This window comes from Vicia villosa, linkage group LG1, assembly GCF_029867415.1.
Source record: "Vicia villosa cultivar HV-30 ecotype Madison, WI linkage group LG1, Vvil1.0, whole genome shotgun sequence".
In the NCBI taxonomy this organism is placed as follows: Eukaryota; Viridiplantae; Streptophyta; class Magnoliopsida; order Fabales; family Fabaceae; genus Vicia; species Vicia villosa.
In genome coordinates, this window is record NC_081180.1 from 15156289 (window position 1) to 15164966 (window position 8678).

An 8678-nucleotide genomic window follows, 5' to 3' on the forward strand; every position below is an offset into this window, starting at 1 on the left:
TTATTCAACTGTTAATTCAAGATAGCATAAAATCAATCATTTTTCAAAAAAAAAAAAAAAAACAAAAACACATTCGATCTAACATTGGGCTTTTTCCCAAATCAAATTCAAATTGAATGCACCGCGAGTGCTCGTTCCAACGCCGAGTATCTCTTTCGCTTAACTCAAATGCTTTTTTTAATCAAACACTTGATCTAACGTCAAGGCGTAGCTTCTTTTCAAAGCATTTTCATAATAAACTTGGAATGAAAAAGAATTGGTTGAACGTAATTGTCCCTCCGATTCTCGAGTACTTGGGTTGTTGGTCGTACTTAACTTGTGGCCCGATGCTTGTCTTCCATGCGAAAAACACATTAAATAAACGAATCTTGATTTGTCTAACAAATTTCCTTTTGAAAAAACTTTTAAGATGAAAAAGAATTGGTTGAGTGTACTTGTCCCTCTGATTCCTGAGTACTTGGATTGTCGGTCGTATCGAGCTTGTGGTCTGATGCTCGTCTCTCTCATAAAAACAAACTCAACTCATCAAACTTCACTTTTCGCCCGTGTGCGATCTTTAAAACCTTTTTTAGAAATGAGTGTGTCTTAGCCATTTCAAAGCGAAACAGAAAAAGACTCCAGTCTCCAAGAAGGAGCAACAAGCAATGTTTAACCGCTAAGATGCGATCCATTCGATGCAAAACAAATAAACATTATAGCCTCTAAGAGCGAGCAACAAGCAAAGGTTTAAATGCTCGAAATGTCTAACGCATCATTCTCTTAAAATCAACTACCAAATTGATGGTTTTCTACCACGAACTACGAAGCTCTGATTTCATCACTGTACTTGAGGATATGTAGGCACCGAATTTTGAAATCTTGGCGAGCACAATGATGAAAAACCTAAAAACCCTTTCTTTATCTTTTCTCGCATAATAAGTAGAAGATCACAAACGATTCATGCTAACACTCATTCGCAAAACTAACTAAATGGGTCCCGTTGAGTGCAACAGATGTGAGGGGTGTCAATACCTTCCCCTTGCATAACTGACTCCCGAAATCCACTATGGATTGTGATGCCCATTTGCTTTTCTTTTGTGGATTTTATCGATTTTTTCCCGTTCGTTTGGAACAAATAAAGTTTGGTGGCGACTCTATTGTATTTCAAGAATTCCTTACACTCAGGTATTTTTTGCGGTGCAACACATACAAGTGAAAATAAAAGGTTACTTTCATCCAATAGTTCAATAAACCCATTATAACCACACATTGCACTCCTACGAACACAAACACTGGATTTCACTTGCAACATCAGAAATGAGGAAGATGAATATCGAACGCTTAAAGCAACCCTAGAATCCTCATTGATGCTATTAAAAGATGAATGAGTTGACAATTAGTCGTTATAGTCAAAGCATGGGAAAACCATGATGACCACCCCTATTCAAATTGAGAAAAATCTTTGAAGACTAAATCCATAATCAAGGAACCACACATCAATCTTCTTTAACAAGTATTGTGAAAGCCACCTAGGAAACTCTTAGGAAGAAACAAAATAAAGTTTAGTAACTCAAAAGCCATATGTAATCTGGCATCTACTGGAGGCAGACAAAACAGTCAACTGATATCCACTTTAGACCACCGCTCTCACATAAAGATCATATGAAAATCATCCTCAGATCATCATAGAGTACAAGCCAAATGATCCCCACCATCTCTGACTCCAAGTTAAATCCCTTTTGGACAAATATTACTTTGTTAGCTTATTTTTCTCCTTGAAGTAAGAGCAAAATAAAATCCCCCTCAAACCATTTCCTCATCATTAAGAAGTAAGTCATCACTCCTTACTTTCTCACATAGTTGATGTTGAAAGTATATTGAAGTACTTTTTAATTATCGTTTCCACATGGATTGGTGTGATATTACCGCCGTTCTACAGTTTATAGTGTCGTGAGCTAGAGTTACTTTGGGTTTGGTTTTGTCAAAGTTCATTCACAAGTTTTAGTAGCAAAGATTAAAAATTAGGAAAATTCTAAGGTTTTAAATAAGTATCAAGACTTGATTTCATGAACCTAAATTGTATGTTTTCCTATGATTATGCATATGAATTCGTTATCAACCAATATTATCACGTATCGTTCGTCTATACCGTCCGTGTCTGAAACGGTATAGCAAGTTTTACCGTATTGTTCAACCAATGATTTCTCAACCAATCAAACAACACGAATAACATTTATAAACCGATACAAAGTGAATATCAAACACTAAATCCATGTCTAGACTTATTCTTTGATAGATGATGAAGTTAGGTCAAGATATAAAAGTTGTATTTCACAAACATTTAAACCATAGAAATCCAAGATAAAGCAAACATTATCATCTATATTGATTCATAACTTGTTCATATACAATAATCCAAAGGAAAACATACAAAGGAAAGGGAGATTACATCTTGTCTTGATACAAAAGAGGATTTAGCTACTCATCACCATGGTAGCTTGCACAAGAAGTAAGACACAAAGATTAGATAGCATCGTTCTTCAAAGGATAAAAGATTCAAGCTCTTAATCTTTGTTTTTGAGTAAGAAATTGATGAAAACTGATTTTCTCTTCAAAGGGTCGGTTTAGATAAAGGGCACAATAGAATACCTTCACCAAAATATCTAAAAAGTGCTTTTATACAAGTTTAGAAAGTGAAATCTCGCTAAGTGAGCTTACAAGAAAATAATTGTTTTCCACTCAGTGGACCATGCTAAGAGAGACAAAGCTCGCTAAGCGAGCCCAAAAGTTCTAAGCTACTGCCAAAGGTTCCAAAAAAGGGGCATAACGCACTGCAATTTGCGCTTAGCGAGCTTGACAGTAAATTTCTTCAATTTTCTGACTTTTCAAAGGTTCAAAGCCTCCTTTAAGCTTCATCCAATTTCCAATAAATGCCACAAGTCAAGAATCCTACAATTTTAAGCACAAAAGTTAGATACTCACATATTTACATACTAAAACTTACTATATTTAAGCTATTTTTATGCAAACTTGAATAAATACTAGAGTTTGAGTTGTTGAGAACCACAAAATTAACCATAATTATATACACAAAGTGGTCCCTAACAATTGACTTGAGGGAAACTATTTCGGATTGAGCTTAAGCGCAATGCATTATCAATCATACTCATAACCTAGTACTCATTGATTCATTGTGCTTTACATCCTCGATGGACAATATAAGACATGGATGCAAACAAAGAACTAGACACAAGACAATGATGAGGGGAATAGTCATCCATCATAATTATAATGATGAGGCCCAAAGCCAAGGCCCAACCTGATGCAATTCGAATTGAAACATTATTTTAGCAAAGGCCCAACCAAGGCCCAAATCCAAACGTATAAAAAGTCAGAACACACAAAATTCCAGGTACATTATTTTAATCTCCAATTTTCACTACACCCATTCTTAAACTCTGAATTGACTTGAGCGTTAGAATGTTAATATTAAAAGTCCATACCACGCCACTGCACCAGAGTTCAACAATGCTGAGTTCAACAATATTGATTCAGAGTCCTCTACCATTTGATTGACACCAATTCTAATTCCAATGCGGAACTATATATATTCTAAAATTAGAAAGAGAAGTGCCTAACAAGTCATAGTATTTGCATATATCATCCTCGTCGTTTCGTCCCTAGAGTTTGCTAGTCCCCTCTTCAACATTAAAAGTAGTTTATTTGGATTCCGTTCAACTAACTAGATCAAATCGATTCATTTCCCATGCATTCAAATTATCAATACTACTACCATCTCGACTAATATCTTCAAAAGAAAGAGCACCAAAAAAATTCATAACTCAAAGATCAAATTTTGGATTAGTTTTCAATATAATTATGTTAAGTAAGTGGAGCATAATTAGTGGTCATAAGAGTAGTTTTAGTCAAGTTTGTTGTTTCATTTTGCTGAGTCAATAATCCTAATATTTAGGAGAAACAGTCTTGCATCAGTTATTGAGTTGTTCCTTTATTTTAGCCACTTCCACGTTACTAGGCTTGTAAAACGTGGTAGTAGTTTGTTTCCTTTGTAGTAGCTATTTATGCCTTTGTTATATTCTTTCTGAATAAGAATCATTCTCAACATTTTGAGAGATATTTTTCTGTTTAGAGTTTGATTTTTCAACATCTGGTATCAGAGCTCCTTACTAGGGGCCTGATTGTGTGAGTAGAAAAGAGAAAAACAGAAAGAGAGATGACTACTGAAGGTAGTTTTGTTCAACCTGCAATTCCAAAATTTGATGGTCACTATGACCATTGGTCCATGTTAATGGAAAACTTTCTACGTTCGAAAGAGTATTGGGGCTTAGTGGAGACCGGCATTGCTTCACTTCCAAGTGGAACAGTACCGACAGAGGCCCAAAGCAAGCAAATCGAGGAGCAGAAATTAAAAGATTTGAAAGTCAAGAATTATTTGTTTCAGGCTATAGACCGAACAATATTGGAGACTATTCTTGTGAAAGATACTGCAAAACAGATTTGGGATTCTATGAAACAAAAATACCAAGGAACAACCAAAGTCAAAAGAGCCCAACTACAAGCACTGAGAAAGGAGTTTGAGATGTTGCAGATGAAGGAAGGAGAAGGAGTTGATGAGTACTTTTTTCGTACTTTAACAATTGCTAACAAAATGAAGATGCACGGTGAAAAGATGGACCAAATAGTTGTTGTCGAGAAGATCTTACGATCTATGACTGCTAAATTTGATTATGTTGTTTGTTCAGTGGAAGAATCAAATGATTTGGACACTTTGACAATCGATGAATTACAGAGCAGTTTATTGGTACATGAACAAAGGATGAAAGGGCATAGAGGTGAAGAACAAGCACTTAAAGTCTCCTATGACGACAAGTTCGGTGGTAGAGGAAGGGGCCGAGTAGCATTCAGAGGAAGAGGCCGAGGAAGAGGTAGGCAAGGATTCAACAAAGCTGTTGTTGAATGTTATAGATGTCATAAGTTAGGGCATTATCAGTATGAATGCCCTACCGGATGGAATGCTGCAAATTATGCGGAGGTAGATGAAGAAGAGGAGATTCTTTTGATGTCTTATGTAGAATTGAACAAAGCAAAGAGGGAAGGAATTTGGTTTCTTGACTCGGGCTGCTCTAACCACATGACAGGTGACAAGCAATGGTTTGTGAATTTGGATGAGAAATTCAGACACTCGGTGAAGCTTGGAAATGATTCAAAAATGCCGGTGATGGGAAAAGGAGATATCAAGCTTGAGTTTGAAGGAGTAACTCAGGTAATAATAAATGTATTTTTTATTCCTGAACTCAAGAATAACTTGTTAAGCATTGGCCAACTACAAGAAAAAGGGTTGGCTATTTTGATACAAGATGGAGCTTGCAAAGTTTATCATTCAAAAAGGGGGGTTATAATGCACACTCAAATTTCAACAAATCGAATGTTTGCACTATCTGCCTCTATACCACAGACTATAACCTGCTTTCAAGCAACTTCCGATGACATCACGGATCTTTGGCACAAACGATATGGACATCTAAACAATCAAAGTCTTAGAATGTTGCAGTCCAAGCAACTTGTTAAAGGATTGCCTCAACTCAAAGCCACAAATAAGGTGTGCACTATTTGCAATGTGGGAAAGCAACATCGAGAAGCAATACCAAAGATCAGCCAATGGAGAGCATCTCAAAGACTTCAACTGATACACTCTGATATTTGTGGTCCTATAACACCAATGTCAAATAGCAACAAAAGGTACATTTTAAGCTTTATTGATGATTTCAGCAGGAAAATTTGGATTTATTTCTTAGCTGAAAAAAGTGAAACATTTTCAACATTCAAGATTTTTAAGAACCTTGTTGAAAAGGAGACGGGAGGTGGTATATGTTGTTTAAGAACTGATCGAGGCGGTGAATTTAATTCACATGAGTTTAATGATTTTTGCAGGGCTCATGGTATTAAAAGGCAGCTTACAGCAGCTTACACGCCCCAACAAAATGGAGTTGCAGAGCGGAAAAACCGAACCATCATGAATATGGTCCGATGTTTGCTTACAGAGAAACAAATGCCAAAGAATTTTTGGGCTGAAGCTGCTCAATGGACTGTGCATGTGTTAAATAGAAGCCCTACTTCAGCTTTGAAAGATAAAACTCCTGAAGAATGTTGGAGTGGAATCAAGCCTAATATCGAGCATTTCAGAATTTTTGGGTGCATTGGTCATGTGCATATACCAGATAGAAAAAGATTGAAGTTGGATGACAAAAGCTACAAATGTGTGCTTCTAGGGGTAAGTAATGAGTCTAAGGCTTACCGTCTTTTTGATCCCATTGCTAAGGTTGTGGTGACAAGTAGAGATGTGGTATTTGAAGAAAATGAGAGCTGGAATTGGGGGAGGAGTAATGAAGAGGTAAAGGTTGATTTGGGAGATATTGATCATGAATCTAGTGACATTGGTGAAATTGAAGGTGATGAAGAACAACAAGAAGAAGCATCTGCCTCAAGTGACTCAAATGAAGGAAGTGAACCAAACTCACGTGAAGGAAATAATTTGTGTTCAGATGGAGAAAGAGTTAGGAGAGCACCAATATGGATGCAAGATTATGTTAGTGGAGAAGGATTATCTGAGGAGGAGGAAAATGTGCAAGACTTGGTTTTCTTTATGTCACAAGAAGATCCAATCTATTATGAAGAGGCTGCAAAGAGTGATAAATGGAGGAATGCAATGGATTTAGAGATTGAAGCCATAGAGAAAAATGATACTTGGGAGTTAGTGAGCTTGCCACATGGAGCAAAAAGACTTGGTGTCAAATGGGTGTATAAAACCAAATTGAATGAAAGTGGGGAGATTGATAAATTCAAAGCACGCTTGGTGGTGAAAGGCTACGCCCAAAAATATGGAGTAGACTATGATGAAGTATTTGCTCCGGTGGCACGATGGGATACCATTCGCATTGTTTTGGCTTTGGCGGCACAAAAAGGATGGACATTGTTTCAGTTGGATGTGAAGAGTGCATTCTTGCACGGTAAACTTGTCGCACGCTCGCGAAAAATGAACAGAGTCGCCACCAATATATTTATCCCATAAGGGAAAGGAATATCAGAAAACCTAACAAAGGAAGGAACAGGGTCTTGCGACCAGAGAATCTAGGTACGGGAGTCGGTTACGCGAGGGGAAGGTATTAGCACCCCTCACGCCCATCGTACTCGATGGTATCCACCTATGTTTGTTTCTATCTAAAGGGTGTATAACTATGTCTATGTCTAAATATGCGAATGAATGCAAAATGTAGGGAAAATAAAGAATTGTACTCGCACGGGCCCTACCCCGCTGCCTACGTATCCTTTTCAGGAATCAGAGTTACCGTAGCTCGGCTCACGATTTTCTGTTTGTTTTTGTGTTTTTTAATTGGGCGGAGTCAACGCTCGCGTTCTTGCACAAGGGGACAGCCTAGGATGCAATGGAACGGAGATAACGATGCCCTTAAGAAGAAGAAAGAGATTGGTTTGTGTCTTTTAGGGTAGATGAGTGATGAACAGTTCCCAATACCGGGCCACTCACCACTTTCTCTACTTTGCTTTAGTCTGAACCATTGTTAGATGTTTTAAAGTGTTTTTGGTTGTGTATTTTTTAAGGGGAATTTACTTCACGATTCGAATCACATAAAATGTATAATGATCGAGAAGCAGATTAGGGAATGAATCCCACTCACTTCCATCCCATTATGTAATGTTTGAGAAACAGATTAGAGAATGAATCCCACTCATTTCCCTCCCATTAAGTAGTGACCGAGAAACAGATTAGGGAATGAATCCCACTCGTTTCTATGCCACTAAATGATTGAGAAATAGATTAGGGAATGAATCCCACTCATTTCTCTATCACTTGCTTAATGTGATTCGCATCTTCCTTTTATTAATGTTTTAAAGAGTTGAAAAAGAAAAAGAATGCAATAGGGAACTATATCTAAATTCTAGTCTAAGTTGTCTATACAAGTCTAAATCTAATGTTAACATGGGATAGATTCTAAAATAGGCCAAAAATATGGCCAAAGACTAGGCAACAAAGTCACACAACAATTATACAAAACGAACATGGAAATGATACAAAGCATAAAGGAAGCAATTCAAGTATTAATAGTCTAAAAACTACTATTTTTATGAGTTTTCATATGACAAAAACAAGAATTTTAATCAAGCAAAAGAATTAAAATAAAAGCCTACTAATATTTTTGTGATTATTTTTCTATGTCAACAATTTGTACTATAGTCCAAAATCTAACAAGGGAAATTAGTATTACCTAAAGCCTAACAAGAGTAATGATCTAATCTCTAAAACTTATCAAAATCTTATTGTTTTTATATGTCCTTTTCATCTAAAAAATCTAGAAAGAAAAATGCTAAAAGGAAAATCAAATCTAATTAAAAACATGAAAACAGGGGGGTTCAGTCTGAAAATAATGGTGTACACAGCAGATACGCAGGCCCAGGTATATTGGCCTAAACAGAGTTTTTTTTTTGTTCAATCATTCAGCACAAAAATGAAAGATGTGCATTGGGCTAAGGGGAGTGTGGAAAGAAATTCGTGTGTGGCCCAACGTTTATTGATCACATTCAGATTTTTATTTTGTTTCAATTAGTTCAAATAACCCCGATTAATTATAACTAATCAATGTGTTAACTTAATTAATATTCAT